This window comes from Coccinella septempunctata, chromosome 9 (genome assembly GCF_907165205.1).
Source record: "Coccinella septempunctata chromosome 9, icCocSept1.1, whole genome shotgun sequence".
Classification (NCBI taxonomy): domain Eukaryota; kingdom Metazoa; phylum Arthropoda; class Insecta; order Coleoptera; family Coccinellidae; genus Coccinella; species Coccinella septempunctata.
In genome coordinates this window covers 16171626-16191612 of record NC_058197.1, presented here as the reverse complement: position 1 = coordinate 16191612, position 19987 = coordinate 16171626, and the positions used below count along the sequence as shown (strand labels likewise).

At 39.8% G+C, this 19987-nt stretch overlaps 1 protein-coding gene across 5 annotated transcripts in view; it reads left to right on the top strand.

The window, feature by feature from the left end:
- The window catches only part of LOC123320608 (A disintegrin and metalloproteinase with thrombospondin motifs 9), a 96434-nt gene that overhangs the window by 15883 nt on the left and 60564 nt on the right, over positions 1-19987 (top strand). The gene's annotated exons all lie outside the window — the stretch shown is intronic.

Below are 19987 nucleotides of genomic sequence, written 5' to 3'. Positions count from 1 at the left end.
CTCATCTCTATTAGGTAAATTTGCCTCTTAGGTAGATTTGCCTCTTAGGTAGATTTGCCTCTTAGGTAGATTTGCCTTATAGGTCGATTTGCCTTTCAGAAAAATTTGCCTCTTAAGTAGATCTGCCTTTTAGGTAGATTATGCCTTTCAGGTAGATTTACCTGTCAGTTAGATTTGCCTTTTAGGTAGATCTGCCTTATAGGTTGATTAGCCTCTAAGAAAAATTTGCCTTTTACGTAGATCAATTGAGAGGCAAATTTACCTTTAGGTAGATTTGCCTTTTAGGTAGATTTTCCTTTTAGGTAAATTTGCCTTTTAGGTAGATTTGCCTTTTAGTTGATTTGCCTTTTAGATAGATCTGCCTTTCAGGTAGATTTGCCTTTCAGTTAGATTTGCCTTTGAGGTTGATCTGCCTTATAGTTTGATTGGCCTTTCAGGAAAATTTGCCTTTTACGTAGATCTGCCTCTCACTTGAGAGGCAAATTTACCTTTAGGTAGATTTGCCTTTTACGTAGATCTGCCTCTCACTTGAGAGGCAAATTTACTTTTAGGTAGATTTGCCTTTTAGTTGATTTGCCTTTTAGGTAGATCTGCCTTTCAGGTAGATTTGCCTTTCAGTTAGATTTGCCTTTAAGGTTGATCTGCCTTATAGTTTGATTGGCCTTTCAGGAAAATTTGCCTTTTACGTAGATGTGCCTCTCAGATAGATTTGCCTTTTAGGTGAATTTTCCTTATAGGTTGATTTGCTTTACAGAAAAATTAGCCTCTTACGTAGATCTGTCTGAATGGTAGATCTACCTTTTAAGTAGATTTGCCTTTTAGATGGATGATTCTCAATTGAAGAGGAAAAACACTATGAATGTGCATAGAAATCTGTCGTACCCTAGTTTTCTACTCGTATAGTAATTAGTCTTTGACCTTATACGCGAACTGCTCCCAAAATTTGGCAGAATAAACATTTAAATTATAACCAGGTAAACAGCAATAAAGCGAAACGAGTGTAATCGCGGTGTTTACAATGGGCAAACACTCGACGACTCAGTAGTATCCGTACAAGAGTGGTCGCCATAAATTAGATGTACGCGGGTTCCACAAACACAGATATCCCGATTTGAGATTTTTTTTGCGGATATAACCTCACGAATTGCTCTTCCAATCCAATCCCGAAAGGATCCCCCTTTTTCTGAATATACAGAGTTAGTTCGAAGAAGTGCGACGCAGTTCAAATTAGCAATACTCGTAAAATCGAAATTACACCTTCGAATCCGCAATCTATTTTCGTTACTAGCAAATACGATAATAAAACCCCAAATTCGATTTTTCCATTTTTACATCTGGCAATAAACATACACACACACGTAAAAACGTAGTGAGTGAGAGAGAGAGAGACCGTTTAACGATCTCGGTCGGCGTTGACGATCCAAGGACGCGACCTAGAGACGAGATTTCGCAGCCTCCGAGATTTATATACGTCGGGGAAAAAAAAACGTCGAGCACTTGACGTTTGTTATGACTTCTTTGATGGATGACGAGACGTGGTGTTGCAGACGCGAGGAGAGGCTACTGATTACGCACCGCGTCTTTCGTACTTTTCGAAAATACACACATTGGGAAGATTCGATCTTTGAACTCAGTTTTAGCGTGATTTTATCGGTGGAAATCTAAAAAATGGCCGCTGATATCAGACAGCACTAGACGAGGCTTCGAGAGCAGTGTTTCCATTACCGAGTGAGCGATAATCATGGAGGCGATATTGAATTGCAGATGATTATGCGTGGGGATCATTGCAGTGCTTATTCTTTCACCTCATTCAGATACTTTAATGACAATGATTTGCCCATTATATCCATTTCCATTCGTTTCGTAATGATCTTCCCTGTTTGGTGTATTTATTCCACAAGGCTCATTTTCTGTACCAAGCTACGTTGTTCGTATAGTCAAACACTACTTATTGTGTTGGAATTTCCAGTTCAGAATGTATCTTATCAACAAATTCGACATCTAGATTGATTATTTCTAAAGTCTATTGCCTTCTTTGGAGGTTTATGTCGGGATATAAGTCAAATTTAGACTCTCAGTTAAACTAAATTGTACTGGCCTAGCTAGAACCAAAGGAGAATGAAGGTCTTTCTATCTTAACTAAGGTTAAACTCTATCCATAAATAAATAGAGTTTAACCTCAGTTAAGAATGGAGGTCTATCTATAGATATATAGAGTTTAACTGAGGTTAAACTCTATCTAACTAAGGTTAAACTCTATCCATAAATAAATAACCTCAGTTAAACTCTATCTATCTATAGATAGACCTCCATTCTCCTTTGGTTCTAGCTAGGCCAGTACAATTTAGTTTAACTGAGATTATAAATTTGAATCTATAGATAAGATAGATAGATAAGGTTAAACTCTATCTCAATTAAACTATCTTTCTATAGATAGAGTTTAATCTTAGTTAGATAGAGTTTAACTGAGGTCAAACTCTATCTATGGATAGATATCGTTTAACTGAGGTTAAACTCTATCTAATTAAGGTTAATCTCTATCTATAGAAAGATAGAGTTTAACTGAGATTCTGAATTTGAGGCTTGTGTAGGGTTATAAGTCAAATTTAGAATCCTAGTTAAAATCTATATTGTAGTGGTGTAGCTAAAAACGAAGGAGAATGGAGGTCTATCTGGTATAATTCGGAGTTTAACTGACATCCTAAATTTGAGGCTTGTGCTGGGCTATGAGTCAAATTTAGAATCCTAGTTAAAATCTATATTGTAGTGGTGTAGCTAAAAACGAAGGAGAATGGAGGTCTCACTGGTACAATTCGGAGTTTAACTGACATTCTAAATTTGAGGCTTGTGCTGGGTTATGAGTCAAATCAAGAATCCTAGTTAAAATCTATATTGCAGTGGCATAGCTAAAAACGAAGGAGAATGGAGGTATCTTCGGTACAATTAAGATTTGAACTGAGATCCTGAATTTGAGGCTTGTTTCGGGTTGTAAGTCAAATTTAGTAGCAGAGTTGAACTCTATACCTTACTAGCCTAGCTAAAACTGAAGGGAAAGGAAGATTCCTCTTTTTTTCCTTCGTTGGGCGTTCATATCATTCAAATGGAGAGACACAACTAAGGTATACAAAAACGATTGTGCCACCTATCGTTGGGTAGACGGATGTGCTGCCTAATTCACACGTGACGTCTGTAGATCCATGTAAAATGGCTATGACCGCTGATGTAGACGCCACTTGGTCATCTGATGAAAGAGTTTTGAAGTTTGAAGTATTATAAATAGCGTTCAATCAATCAATCCTTAGATGCCGGACAGTTGGTTAGAACGAGGAAACCGTTCTCCCAGAGCACGTGGACTGAAAATTCGACGAGCTTTTGGCCCGAGACAAAGAAGTATCGATTAACACCTCGTTAGACCACCAACGACACTCTGTTTATTCTGCTGGCGAAGTGAGAGACCCGTTTTAATCTCAAACATCGAAACCTGCTCCTTCGAACGGCCCGACAAGGTGTTAAATCTGCTTCTTCATGCGTCTTATCTCGCTGTAGGATTGATAACAGAGTACCGGCTGGTTCTACCTCGTTCCCATCCTTATCTCAGGCGGTAGATAATCTAGTACGTCGAAAACGAATCATGAACTAAAAAAATACCTTTTTCTAGAAGTACCCCAGTGAGGTATCGCTTCAGAAAATTCGTAGTGCTGAAGATTAGATCGTGGAACCACAAGTGGGGTGTTCCCCAGCGTTCTAATCTTGTACTCTCATCGAACAGTTCGGACAGCGCGAGTGGCCCGAACGAGGAAGGATAAAACATGGCTCAAGTGACTCCATTAGGTAATAACAAGTTGTAAACAACGCAGACAAGATGACAACCAGATATACGTTTCGAGATTAGCGAGATGAAAACATCGGACGACTTAATCCGTTCATTTGCATCATAAAGGAAAGTTTTGTCGGCGGTCGGCGTCTTTTTCGCCCACTTGTTTTCCCAAATTTGGATTTCGGTCGTGACTAATTCAATGCAAGTCGAGGAGTCTTCACGACCTCCAGAAAATTAACAGAACGAATGATTTTATCGCAGTGAATCCTTTGGATATGCACTGTAAAACGTTTTGGAGCAAGAGGCCTCACCCTATGATGTATTGGTACAACGTGAAGTTAGCTGAACCCAGTAAATTCTATGATCACTTGTCAATTTCAATCATAGACCGTATTTTTACAAACATAAACATATTTCCAAAGAGATTTGGGTTCTCCTGAAGACAAAACACGAATTAATTCAATATCTATAGGATTATCAAAGAAGTGGCCGAGAAACCCTTTCGCTCGTCTCCGTATAACCCAAAAACAAAGAAAAACCTCGTCCCTCGTCGAATATATGCACGAGTCGAACGATAAATAGCGGCTATTAGTCGTGTTGTTGTTGTTGTCCCAACTCTTTAGGGGTTCGATGGAATCCCATTAAAACGACAGCCTATTATTTCTGACGAGGGTGTACCGGGGAACGACGGTGCGCCACCCTCAAGGCCTGTCTGGTCGTCGATTCGACGACGTGTGCTTTCACGGTATTTCGGCGAATTGTTTTTTAACAGAGGTATAAGGTTACAGGTTAGAGAGATGTGCTGACGTTCGATGGTCCTCCACGTACGGATAGGGCAGGGTCGGACTCGGATCTTCGGGGTTTTCGTTGCTCGTTCGTAGTATGACTAGATGACGCCTATCTGCTGGAAAAAATTATAAAATGTGTTTCTGTGTGAGTGAGTATGTGTTTGACTGTATAATCCTAACAATGGACTCCCTTCGGGTCTGTTGTATATCGTCTTTTAGTGAGAATTCTCTTCCAAATGTCATATTTTTTGCATTTTCCAAAACCTCCGAACATCACAATAGGAGTTTAACTGAATTCTGAATTTGAGGCCTGTGCTGGCTTGTAAGCCAAATTCAAGAACTCAGTTAAACTTTATACTTTACTGGCCTAGCTAAAACTAAGGAGAAAGAAGTTTCATCTTTGATCATCTACAATTATCTACTGAGTTCTTTCTGGGCATTACCTTCGAATATCATTATAGAAATTTAACTGAAATCCTGTATTTGAGGCTTGTATCGGCTTATAAGTCAAATTTAAGAACTTAGTTAAACTCTATAATTTACTGGCCTAGCTAAAACCAAGGGGAAAGAAGGTTTCTTTTTGGTCATCTACAATTATCTACCGAGTTCTTTCTATGCATTACCTTCGAATATCACAATAGAAATTCAACTGGAATCCTGAATTTGAGGCTTGTTTCGGCTTGTAAGTCAAATTTAAGAACTTAGTTAAACTCTATAATTTACTGGCCTAGCTAAAACTTAGGGGAAAGAAAGTTCTTCTTTAGTCATCTACAATTATCTACCGAGTTCTTTCTATGCATTACCTTCAAATATCACAATAGAAATTTAACTGAAATCCTGTATTTGAGGCTTGTATCGGCTTGTAAGTCAAATTTAAGAACTTAGTTAAACTCTATAATTTACTGGCCTAGCTAAAACCAAGGGGAAAGAAGGTTTCTTTTTGGTCATCTACAATTATCTACCGAGTTCTTTCTATGCATTACCTTCGAATATCACAATAGAAATTCAACTGGAATCCTGAATTTGAGGCTTGTTTCGGCTTGTAAGTCAAATTTAAGAACTTAGTTAAACTCTATAATTTACTGGCCTAGCTAAAACTTAGGGGAAAGAAAGTTCTTCTTTAGTCATCTACAATTATCTACCGAGTTCTTTCTATGCATAACCTTCAAATATCACAATAGAAATTTAACTGAAATCCTGTATTTGAGGCTTGTATCGGCTTGTAAGTCAAATTTAAGAACTTAGTTAAACTCTATAATTTACTGGCCTAGCTAAAACCAAGGGGAAAGAAGGTTTCTTTTTGGTCATCTACAATTATCTACTGAGTTCTTTCTATGCATTACCTTCGAATATCACAATAGAAATTCAACTAAAATCCTGAATTTGAGGCTTGTTTCGGCTTATAAGTCAAATTAGCTAAACCCTATACTTTACAGGCCTAGCTAAAACTAAGGGGAAAGGAGGTTGCTTGCTCATGTGTATCCACTGTCTCTGGTTTTTATCCTGACGACGAGTATCCCCCTGAGTGCGGTTCTGGAATTCGTCTTCGACCAAAAAGGACCCACAAAGGGCATTACCTCCGCCAAAGTAGTCGAATTCTACCACATTCTACAGAAGATGATACGTTTTCGAAGAAGCCATTCGGAATGTCTAAGATAAAATCGCAATTTTTAGGTAGATCTTTAACATAATATACCACTGGGTTTAGGTAAGGTCAACGCCATCTACCTCTACGATCTTCAAGGTGAACATAGGACGAACTTGAGAGCCGATGTCTTGAATCATTACCTATTCGTCACCCTTGTATATAATATAAGGTACTCGTACTCCTTGTGTGTGTTCATGTAGAATTATCTGAAGAAAGGTTGTAGTCCAATAGTTTCTGCAAAATGAAGCAAGTGCTCTTCAAAATAATACGTTTCATTCCTTTGGACACCTGTGCCATTGTTGATGTTTCCTGTAAGAAATTCCTTATGCCACTTGATGAAAATTACCATATGCACAAGATATAAAAACATGAAAAGACTAGAAGAGGCCTATATCCATCATTGGATGTCGAATGGCTGAAGAGAGAGAAAGAGTAACAGGAGGAGCCTTTTTTGAGCCTGCAGACTTCTGTCTGCTCTAAAGCTGTCGCTCTAAACCAGTCTTGCTTACTGTTGTCATTTTAGGCAGGTCAACCTAAAGAGCTGTTTCGGTTTAACTCTACTAAAGGGATTAGATCTATAGCTGGTCACTGTAACCCGAGCAACCACATCCTTACTGTTGGCATCTTCACCATTGTGCAATTAGGAGGAAGCCATCAGATGAGCAGCGAATCTCTACCTATAGCATACAAACCGAACGATCAATACCTAATTGAAGCAAAGTACATAAATGGATCTTTTACAATGATGACCGTTCACGTTTTCCAGCAATTACCATTACTACCGTGCACGCTCAATGACACGGGCCCGACCGCGACCTCAGGCAGCCATTTCCCGGTTCACAGTACACAAAACACAGTGCCGATCGAATTATACCGTGGTCGTAGGCAGATAGAGACGAGTCGCGGTATGTACCTATACACAACGCTCAATTATCTATCGGCGTGCTTATAATCCGCGCGGATACATCAGCGGGTCTATTTATAAGATGACAAACGGCTAACCCAATTGCGTAGTACGCGTCATCGTTCCAATTGTTCGAAATTTTTACAGACGCGCGCTACTGGGCGTCCCGGCGTTGCCGGAAGTGTCTCGGCTTTCTTGTTTCGAGCGGGAGTAGCGAAAAAATCGAGTCTCGGGAAGTTACCTTGAGAGATTTGGCGTGGGTAGATGGGATTATATGTGTGTACTTTGAATTGCAAGAAGTTCCGAGCCTTGGATAGGTCGAGAGATCACATCGAAAACTGTTTTGTGACATCGCAAGTCAATTCCAGGATTCTGACACTGTTGACAACACTATAATTCCTATTTTATGTGAATTATGGAAATATTTTCTCTTCCCCTCTGCTATTTGATGTTGTCCAGGGTTCCTGGTCCTCTTTCCATTGACCATTTCAATTCTGGCTGCACTAAACACTATTATTTCATATGAATTATAGGTATATTCTATCTTCCTGTCATCCATTCGATGTTAGCCAGCATTTCTGGTGCTCTTTCATTGCCATTTGGCTTCTGATTACACTAAACACTATTATTTATGTGAATTCTAGGAATATTTTCGCTTCACTTCTTCTATTCTATGTTTTATACGGTTTCTGGCCCTCTGCCATTAACTTTTCAATTCTGGTTACACTATACACTATTATTTCATATGAATTATAGATATATTCTATCTTCCCTTCATCTATTTGTCCAGGGTTCCTGGTCCTCTTTCCATTGACCATTTCAATTCTGGCTGCACTAAACACTATTATTTCATATGAATTATAGGTATATTCTATCTTCCTGTCATCCATTCGATGTTAGCCAGCATTTCTGGTGCTCTTTCATTGCCATTTGGCTTCTGATTACACTAAACACTATTATTTATGTGAATTCTAGGAATATTTTCGCTTCACTTCTTCTATTCTATGTTTTATACGGTTTCTGGCCCTCTGCCATTAACTTTTCAATTCTGGTTACACTATACACTATTATTTCATATGAATTATAGATATATTCTATCTTCCCTTCATCTATTTGATGTTAGCTAGCATTTCTGAGCCTCATTCATTGCCATTTCGATTCTGACTACACTGAACACTATTATTTCATATGGATTATAGGTATATGCTATCTTCCCTTCATCTATTCGACGTTAGCTAGCATTTCTGGTCCTCTTTCATTGCCATTTGGCTTCTGACTACACTAAACACTATTATTTTATATGGATTATAGGTATATGCTATCTTCCCTTCATCTATTCGACGTTAGTTAGCATTTCTGGTCCTCTTTCATTGCCATTTGGCTTCTGACTGCACTAAACACTATTATTTCATATGAATTGTAGGTATATTTTTATCTTCCCTTAATCTATTCGATGTTAGCTAGCATTTCTGAGCCTCTTTCATTGCCATTTCGATTCTGGCTACACTAAACACTATTATTTATGTGAATTCTAGGAATATTTTCTCTTCTCTTCTTCTATTCGATGTTTTATACGGTTTCTGGCCCTCTGCCATTAACTTTTCAATCCTGGTTACACTATACACTATTATTCCATATGAATTATAGATATATTCTATCTTCCCTTCATCTATTCCAAGTTAGCCAGCATTTCTGAGCCTCTTTCATTGCTATTTCGATTCTGACTACACTGAACAGTATTATTTCATATGGATTATAGGTATATGCTATCTTCCCTTCTTTATTCGACGTTAGCTAGCATTTCTGGTCCTCTTTCATTGCCATTTGGCTTCTGACTACACTAAACACTATTATTTCATATGAATTATAGGTATGTACTTATCTTCCCTTAATCTATTCGATGTTAGCTAGCATTTCTGAGCCTCTTTCATTGCCATTTCGATTCTGGCTGCACTAAACACTATTATTTATGTGAATTCTAGGAATATTTTCTCTTCACTTCTTCTATTCGATGTTTTATACAGTTTCTGGCCCTCTGCCATTAACTTTTCGATTCTTGTTACACTATACACTATCATTTCATATGAATTATAGGTATATTCTATCTTCCTTCCATGTATTCGATGTTAGCTAGCATTTCTGAGCCTCTTTCATTGCCATTTCGATTCTGACTACACTAAATACTATTATTTCATATGGATTATAGGTATATGCTATCTTCCCTTCATCTATTTGACGTTAGTTAGCTTTTCTGGTCCTTTTTCATTGCCATTTGGCTTCTGACTGCACTAAACACTATTATTTCATATGAATTGTAGGTATATTCTTATCTTCCCTTAATCTATTCGATGTAAGCTAGCATTTCTGAGCCTCTTTCATTGCCATTTCGCTCCTGGCTACACTAAACACTATTATTTATTTGAATTCTAGGAATATTTTCTCTTCACTTCTTCTATTCGATGTTTTATACAGTTTCTGGCCCTGTGCCATTAACTTTCCGATTCTTGTTACACTATACACTATCATTTCATATGAATTATAGGTATATTCTATCTTCCTTCCATGTATTCGATGTTAGCTAGCATTTCTGAGCCTCTTTCATTGCCATTTCGATTCTGGCTACACTAAACACTATTATTTATGGAAATTCTAGGAATATTTTCTCTTCACTTCTTCTATTCGATGTTTTATACGGTTTCTGGCCCTCTGCCATTAACTCTCCAATTCTGGTTACACTATACACTATTATTTCATATGACTTATAGATATATTCTATCTTCTCTATCTTAACTCGGGTTTTTTGGGCCTCTTTCATCGACCTTTTTGATTCTGACTATGCAAAACCATTGAAATATGCGAATTATTTGATATGTAATAATCCTTGCTTCAATCATCAGTTCATCACGATAGAACATTACATTATCGCGTTTTCGATCCGTGTTCTTCGAGTAGCTCTGCCATTTGCAGGCTCTCCTTGGGTGGACTTCGTATTGGATCAATTACCACCATGCTGACGAACGCTCCTGTTCCTAATATGCTCGAATATCTAATTGCGAGCTCGAAAAAGAAACAGTAAACATTCGCCACATCGAATTTCCGCGTCAATCAACGTTCACGTGATCTTAATGCGTAAACGGGGAATTTTCTCATCGGACGGAATCGGATTTAAATGGCCGGGCCATAAAATAGAGTGAAATTTATCTGGATACACATCGGGAATATTTTTAATAGTGATGTCATACGTCGTACGGCTCCCGAGTCGAACATTTTATTATTAAATCTTGGACATGACCGATGACTTCATTGGTCGACGACAAGGGAATCTCTATAGGCTTAAGTGCTGTTTCACGCACTGCTGGAATCCTTGCATCGTGGAACTCGATATTGACTGTTTGGATTTGGATGGACTGGCGAGGTCAAAAGATGAAATCGGAATAGAAAATTGTTATTTTAGGCGTACTGAAGAAAATGAATAAAAAGAATTGTGTGATAATCAGTTGCCGCAGTATGGAAGTCCATGTATAACCTTGGGGTGTGCACTAATGCATCGGTCTGTTGATGATACATGTAGATTGTTGATTGCGATCTTAGGATATATTGTAGCTGTTTCTGCTTCTGATCCACAGAGCCTTCAAATCTCATCTGCTGACTCTTCCATACGGTACAAATGATATTTCTACCGACAGTGCCTCGTCAGTAGTTCCACCATCACCCGAAGCTCAGCTCATGACAGCTTTAGCAGTTTTCTGGTGTAGATCGGTGAAATCATCAGGAATTTCTTTGACTGATTAAGTTCAGGATTGTTTCTCGAGAGGGTTATTCTGTTGTTCAACTCCCGTTGTTGGACAGCTGCCTTATATTGTTATTCTCCAAGCTCACAGAGAGGCTTAAGTCCAGCAGGTGTTAACCTTGATGCTCTTTTCGCAAGTTCATCGGCTTTCTCATTTCTTTCAACACCACAATGCCCTGGTACCCATAGAAGAGTCACTTTGCTGTCTCTGGCCAGTTGCTTTATGGTATTTCAGCACCCCCATGCCAGCAGAGGTCCCTGGTAGTGTGATTCCAGGGACCTCAGCGTGGCCTGGAGTTTGAGTCCAGTGGATTCAATATGCTCATATGTCCAAAACAGTTTCTGGGTAGGAGATTACCGTTAAGGAATGTTCTTATTGCTTCCAGCAGGCTGCATTTCCTCTCATGCAGGTGTAGGGGAGGCAGATCAAGAATGGCCTCAAGCGCTGCTGTAGGAGCTGTGTGCATAGCTCCTGTAACACCAGCACAGGCCAGCCTTTGCACATAAGCAAAGATATCCAAGAAGAGGTTTTTCGAAAATTGAACGACAAATCTAATCTTGATTTCTTTATACTGTGTAGAGGACCATAATCACGAGATATACCTGGAATAAGGCAAGTTGAATACTCACTACTCGTCTAAAATTGAAGATACCAAGAACCAAAGGATTGACGATAATTTTCCATTGCTACCTTTCATTAACAGCTTTAGTTTTGAGCAAAGTTCCTCGACCACCGCCACCTAGCAGGAAGCCCCGCAGACGTCCTCGAAAAACGCCGACAAAAAAGTGTAACAACCTTTCGAAAAACAACAACGGTCCGCGCGATACCCCAAAACGAGAAAACACAATTAATCATCCGCGTTTCTCCGCGCGATAACCCTAAACTTGAGGCGATATTTTTAGACCAGAATCGTCCCTCGATCATCGTCGCACAGAGATTGATACAGATTCCGGCGAATTGATAGATTGGCATTATCCGTGGCCGCTTTGTGAGCTACGCCGGCGATCGCTCGTGTGGGGTATTGACATCTGCTTCAATTGAGACGTATATAAATCAACCTGGGGAATTCGGGACGCGCTCCTGGCTGAAGGATCGGATTGCGAACGTTTGCAAATTGCCGAATGCGCCTAGACTGTGGGGGATCGGGTGTGGGCGGTTGATCTTTTATGTAACCGGGTGAAAATTGGGATTGGTGTGGGTACAGGGGAGCCACGGAGCTACGAGCAATGGTGCTTGTCTGTGGGCCTCGACGGTTGCCCAACCAAGACCCTATTTATCTGGATAAGATATCTTAAAGCCATGAAAACCCTCTGTCTAAATGTTAACCTATGCTACTGAAGCAATGGGCTCTGATGGCTTGAAGAATGGCTGCTGAGTCTTGGGACTTAAACCCTCAAAGACAGCAATGGATGTCTGTGAAACCAATAATCACTCTGGCATACCAAGGCAACTCGAACAGCACTTGAGAAGACTTCAGCAGAGTACGAAGGCTAGCCTGTGTTTGCATCATTTTTATTATTTGAACTGAGGTCGTTGTGGCTCGGTTAGCCTCTTGGGAACTGTGCCCATGTAAGAACCCAAGGAGGTCGTCAATGGTGTTGATAAAACCGACAACATCCTTAGGGGCCTTGGTCGTTACATCGTGAGTATCCAGGACAGGTTTCCCCATTTGAATGGTTCTTAGGCCAGCCAGCTCTGGACACTTTCATATCATGTCTTCAGCTGTTTCTGCTTCTGATCCACAGAGCCTACAAATCTCATCTGCTGACTTTCCATACGGTACAAGTGATATTTGTACCGACAGTACACCATCACCCGAAGCTCAGCTCAAGACAGCTTTAGCAGTTTTCTGGTGTGGGTCGGTGAAATCACGAATTTCTTCGACTGAGTAAGACCAGGAGTGTTTACCAGAGGGTTATTCTGTTGTTCAACTCCCATTGTTCGACCGCTGCCTAATATTGGTATTTTCCAAGCCCACATAAATGCTTAGGTCCAGCAGGCATTAACCTTGATGCTCTTTTTGCAAGTTCATCGGCTTTCTCATTTCCTTCAACACCACAATGACCTCTGGTAGAGTCACATTTTTGTCTCTGGCCAGTTGCTTTATGGTATTTCATCTTGTGATTGACGGACTATTTCATGAAGCTAGTCTCAGAATATCCAGGAAGCTACAGGAATTGAAGCAATTTGAGATCAGAGAGCTAAGGCCTTTCGACCAGGTAGAACCTATCCAGTGAAAATGGAGGAAGGCACAGGTAAAAAGAATATGAAGACCTCAGGATGATACCTAAGTTGGCTCAACCAAACATGGTTCAGACTGCAGTTACAACAAACACCTTGTGTTGAAGTACCAGTAGTTTGGCAATCACATCTTCAACAATCTGTTGGAGAGAAACTTCTTGGAAATGACGAATTAGGAGACACCTCCTGAGAAATGTTAATAGACACTCTGTTCCATTAAGTCCATTAGGATGATTTCAAGCAGCGATAACATCAATTGAAAGACATCAATCACAATCAAGCTCGATCAAAACAAAATGACAACCATCTAATACTACTGCTTCATTATGATTCATTTCACGAAAGAGGGTCAACAGCTTCGTGGGGATCACTTGGACATATTCATCGAAATATGGAATTTAATCGCATGAGAAATCAGGAATTCAATCGATTTTGGCCCTGAAGAAGTAGCGACCACAAACAACAATGGAATTATTCCTGAAGAGTCGAAATTAGTAGTCGTTTTTTTGGAGATCGTCGGCTCCTTTTGATTACAGAACGGTGTTTTACGGTAGCATAGGTTTGTATTGACGTTCGGCATCATCAATCTTAATTTCGGATAGAAAGCAACCATTAGTGGCTGATTGTGGAATAATCAATGCTCAAAATCGAGGCCATACTGATGGCATCGATTGGAATGATACCTTTGAGCGGATATTGTTCGCGTTCTTTGAATATTGTTAGAATGAAATGTTAGATTTATTGTTTGGATTTCTTGTGGAGTGTCGGCAGCTGCTTCATCCTTTACATACAGGGTGTTTTCAAAGGTGAGGCTTTTTTTGATAGAAGATAGAAGTCACCAAATGTGGCTGAGCTACAACCCTTAGAAGTTCGAAAATGAATGGTTCAATACTTGGGACAGTTTGTTGAAAGTGCTCATGTTGACGAAGTGCTATTATTGTTACCCTATTTCACCCCATTTTTACAAAGATCGTTGGAGGGTTCCAAGAAGAAGATTGTGATGAAAAAACGATGACAGATGGATCATAAGATGTGAGTTGGTTCCACAGAAGACGAAAAGTCATCGACTTATCCTAATCAAAAGCCCTAAATTTGTCCAAACGCTAAAAATATTGGTAAATCTTTCGGGAAGAAGCAGAATCCTGAAGCAGCGCGGTCCGACTGTTCAATTGGCCTAGTCATCCTCGCAATTTATGAATCACGAGCTAGTTAAATTATGGCGTAGCGAATTTGATCAATCACCGCATGTTTCGGTGTCCAAATGTTTGGACACGATGCCTCGGGTACACGAATTTGCCGATGTTAAGTACCGCCAAGACCGGCGCTGTCTAAAGGTCGGTGCAGAATTGGAGAGATCTCAGAGGGGTACTTGTCCTGTCCTGTTTTCGCTGGTCTAGGTACTCTGGGTAGAGGACAGGTGGTGTTTGGTTGGTAAAACATGGCAGAATGGCCCTTGCTTTGAGCTGCTGTTCTTTCGAGTTTTTGGGAAAAGCTTCTAGCTTGTCGTCGTTGATGTGTGACAAAACTCGACTGTGACAGATGTAGACTACCCTTTACCACCAGATTCCTAAACGAACTTAGACATTTATTCAACTTCTGCGGGGAAATTGCCTGGAGAAGTGTATTAGAATCCATTTTTAGGGATAGCCATGGATAGAGTTCACCTTGATTGAAGAGGTCGTTGGTTGGTACCATGAACTTTCGACTAATTTTGATCTGCTCGTTTTGGAGTGGTCTGTTATTAGGTGACCAAGCTTTATGAATGAGATATATTGTTATTCCCTGGAGGAACTTTGGAATGCGATGCAATGAAAAAATATTACTCAATCCTGACAGTCTGATAATCGATGTTGAACCTAATGATTCAGTCAAGGTCAAAACATGAGCACCAGAAGAATCGATCAGATTTGTATTGGCTATATTCCCTGTGGTATGAATGAGATTGGACATTTTTAGAATAGTAATCACTTGATAAGATTCACAAGGCCACATGACATTGAATAGTTCATATGACCTGAACATCAGGTTGCTCGAAAGGATGGTTGATCCATTGATCTATCATGAGAAATTGGAAGAAGCATTTCTAAAAGCTTAAAAGATTTTGGGGAACCAGCATTTTAAGATTCCATAGATCTTTCGATGACGTTTTTTCATCAGAGAAACTAGCTGCTATGGTTGCAGAGGTGTATCTTGCGTTGGACAGGAAAGCAATTGATCAAGCCTTCTGTTCACTCTATAGCTGTGCCCTTCGAATATAAGAAAAATTCTTGAGCTAAACTTCCATCCTGTCTATAAATTATAGGCCAGTTGTTGGAAAAGGTTGTGAGGAAACTTCCTGAAGGATTTTTTTCTGCTGGTGCATGGGATGCTCTGCACTGGTAGGCGTTGATTTATGTTGCGCGAATTTCTGATTGACCGACAACAACACAACAATCAAAACATGACCCTGTATGAACCTTCAATCATAAGTCGGATGAATATTTAACTGTTGCAATTCAATCAGGACTGAGTGCTTCATTTGATGCATTGCATTCCATTTTTAGCCTTTTGATCTTGTGTCATCATCTACAGCGTCTCCCCTTTGGGAATTCAAACTTTGCTGTACATACAGATGTACAGTGTGACTCTGATAAATCCTCTAGGTGCTGTAGTCAAGCAGTCGTATCAGTAATGGCGAACGAGCCACAGATAAAATCGGAACATAGCCGTCGAAACCATTAAAATCATCCGAACGTATCAGGGTCACCTAGAAAGACCGATGTGACGCGTTAGATTTTTTTTTTAAAGGACCCATTGTTCCTGTCGGAGTTGGCAGCCAATTTCGGAAGTTGAAAATAATACTTGACGCCGCACCAGTCCTAGCGAGAGGAGATTGATTCGTTTACCGCTAATTGGACGATGGAAATGGATCGTCCAGCTACAAATTGCTAGCTGGCAAGGAGGTGGAAACTTTTTTTTTCGGTGCCAGTTAGTAACGGACAGAATTTGACGAAAATAATGGATGGTATTGGAAGATCTGTACTAGGGGTCATGTTCTCTGTTCGGTATGGATGTATTAAGTTAGGTGTCTGCAAGTTAGCCTTCTGATACTGTTTTAATAAGCAACCCGGAGACAGATGGCAACTTGTTGAGTTAAACCTACCTTTAACCATCACACCTATCATTCATGTTGAAAGACTTCTAACTAAATCAACTTTAAACTCGTGGTAATTGATCTACAAAATCAGACAAGTCCCAATAGCTTATTATCGCACATACAGTGTCATGAGGACCATATTTTGTGCGTGTAATACGCAAGCAAACGCCTCTGCACATGGTATGCACCAGCAATAGCATTCTTTGGAATATCCACTTCATTTTTGAGTAGTGTATTTCGAATAATTTAGGCTTTAGGCATATTAACATGTTTTCTGAGTGACATTACTTATGCTCTACCTATTTTTGAACCTCAGATGTTATTCGATAGATGCCTCACAACATTGCTAGAAGGGACATAATAACGAATTTTGTCCTACAACATTTTTCTCCAGTTTCGATTGTGACTAATGTTCCCCACCAATGATAATTTGAATGCTGTGGGACTTAATCTCTATTTTATTTCCTCGAGCGCATATATCCCCAAAGGATTCGTTACTTTTTACGATCGCTCGTTAATCAAGGGTCAATTAAAAATAATTCCTTTCTCGTTATTCTTCATAACAAACGATTTTACGGTCTTTACTCCTCGTCTTCGATGCAAATTGTGTAAAAAAAATTGTTTCCTCACTTCTCCCCACGTCCGTACAAACGTCGGATCGGATATTATGATTAATGAGGATATTAAAGAGCTTAATTAACCATCTGACAATCTTACATCGATTTCGTTTTAAATGGGCCGGACCTTACCCACCCATAAAACGATTTATTTATAACGATGTTAAGTGTTCCCGTGTTTTGGCTATTAATTATAATCAATAATTATTTCTTGTTCGTATCTGGGTGTTTGTGTTGATGGGGGGGCAGGGCTCTGGATGGTCGATGTTGATGAGGAACGATGGGACAATTGAAGCGAAAAAAATCGAGAGTCGTTCGCTGGCGAAATAATTGAATATATTGGTTTGATTGGTTTCGTCTTGTTTTGTTTCGGTTAATTGATTCATATTTTATTCTGTTCTCGAATTAACGAGTCGAACCTTTTAATTGATGTGTTGTTGCATGTGCAGTTCAAATGGTTTGATTATTAATAATTTATTTATGTTTCCTGTGTGAACTCTCTCTGAAAGGAGTATACTACTATTTGTGAGCCCGTAGATTTACCTTTTTTGGCAGATTCTCCTTTTCGAGCAAATCCGAAAAATGAAATTTAGAAATGTTAAAAATTCCACCTTTTTTTTAGGATATTTGGGGGTCGCTTAAGTGGGCAAAAGTCATTGTGAATATGACTCCGTTGGGTCACTTTCCGAAAAACAGATGATGTTTTCCGTTTCCCATTCAGACAGCGCGTAAATTGAGATAACTTCTTGGTTCTAACTCTCCGCAATTAAGATGGCTATGCGGATAAAACTGCGTGCAAGCATGGGAACGCGTGTTTGTCTGCTCTTTTTGCCTCTCTTCTCCGCGGCGTAATGAGAAATGATGTAGAAATATCGAATAGGTTAGAGAGACGATCGATCAAACGAAAAAGAAGATCATTTCGTCGATTCGGTTACGAACAATCTATCGGGAAATGCGAGAAATTCTTCATATGCTCCGAATTAAGATTGTAAAAGAGAGTAATGGGATATTATGTCGATTTCTGGGGAGAAATATCCACCCCTACTGTTACCCTGCTGGTGTGGCTGCCCTTCCTTAATTTTCCACTCTGCTGGTGTGGATACCCGGGGGGTGCAGGTAGACTATTTCTGTTCATCCTATTATATCGAGCTTTTCACTGTACGGATTTTGTAATAGTGCCTTTTGTGTTTCCTTTGACGAGTCGACAAATAAAATCGGGTACTTTGATTTTGAATTTCACTGGTTGTCGCTTACACCTCAGACACCGCGGAACCTTGTCTTCGACTCGGAGCTACCAGGGTAGGTTTGCTATTTTCCCTTTAAAGAATAGCTCGAGTACTCGAAGGAAAAAAGCGTTACAAGGTAGTAAATTCTCTCCATCGGGAGCTGATAGAAGCTGTACAGTCAATCCAATCCAGAGAAGACTGACCTCTCCCCAGGTGTATCTCTGCCGAAGAGAAAACGATGAGATCATCTCATCATCCTCCCCGTAAACGTCGTCTACGTCTGCATGTGTTCAAGTCCGAGTGGCAAAAATCCGAGGATATGCTGTCCAGGTCCAGATATGTTACCATCGCCGGCAACACATTTTCCTCATTAATGTCTATAACAATGAGATAGTCTGAGGATGCGTCTGTCCGTTTACATCTTCAAGTAACGATCTATCTGGTGAGATACACGCTAGATAAAATTTACGGCCCATTATATGGGAAGTCTCGTTTTTAATAGTTCGAGATGCCTACCTTTGACACGGGCAGCTTGTTGAAAGCAGCGAGAGGAGATGATGGGACTGCTAGGTCTTGGTATGGTCAGGATTCCGAGGAGATGACATTAATTGAACGTTTGGAATGTCTCGAAAATCTTTGGTACATATTTTCGGTAAGATTCGCAAAGGGAAATGTTGATTGGACATCTTACGAACTTACGAAGAAGATTTATCGACAATACATCATAATTTCTTCGCGTAATCAATTCCAATCGGAATCGACAAACCCATGGGAGAAACTGCTTGACCACGCAGTCCATCCATCTCGCCGGTTAACAAGCTTATCGCTTATAAATCTCGACGAACCTCGAGTCTCAATAAACAGAAATAATAACGATAATTCCGTACATCAACGCTTCGTGATTAATTATCTAAGGAAAGGCAGATGCGTTGCTCAATCCTCTCCACAAGACTGGTTGCAGAAGAGGAATTCCGCGAGGTGACCAAAGAGCTTTGTTACTTCGTCTTAACGGTTTGCGTATAGTCGTGAGGTTTGTTGGTCGGTCTATGAGTTAGGTTATTGTCCGTCTTCGCTGACATATTTTCGGCGTCATCAGTCATTTTTGACGTAACTGGAGTAGGATGAAGTCGCTCGAAATAGAGGTCAAGTTTATGTGTGGATTTATTGGCTCGTGATTGTCACTTTTCGGAGTTTGGAAGTCTTAGATGCAGAAAATATACGATTGTCTGTCACTGTAGTGTTTTCCCGATAAGAATGGGATAGTTTGATTGCTATGGCTCTAAGATTCGATTCATTGAATGTCCTAGATTGTCCATTTTCTTCTTTTCCTCCTAATCTTCTCTTGTATTCCTTGTTTCTGTTGAAAAAATCTGATCTCTTTTGTCCCACTTCTTTTCTCCTCTTTTCTCTTCTCTTCAGATGTCTTCCTTCTCTTCTCCTCTCTTTCTTCTTTTGTCTTCTCTCCTGTGTTATTCTTCTATTCTCTTCCTCTGTATTTTCTTATTTCCTTCCCTTTTCTATCGTCTTTTTTACTTCTCTTCACTTCTCTCCTTACCTCCTCTATAATTATCTCTTCTATCCCCTACACTTCTTTTCTCCAATCCTCCACCCACCCTTTTCTCCTCTCCTCTTTTGATATCTCCTTAGGCATTTTCTACTCATTTTTTTTTCGTCTCCTCCTCCCCTTTCATCTCTTTTTCTCCATTGTGTTATCTTTCCTTTCCTTCTCTTCGGAAGGAGGTTAGAAGAGATGACGAGAATACAATGGAGAAGAAGGGAGGAAAGGGAAGGAGAAAATAAGACAAGACAGGAAAAGAGA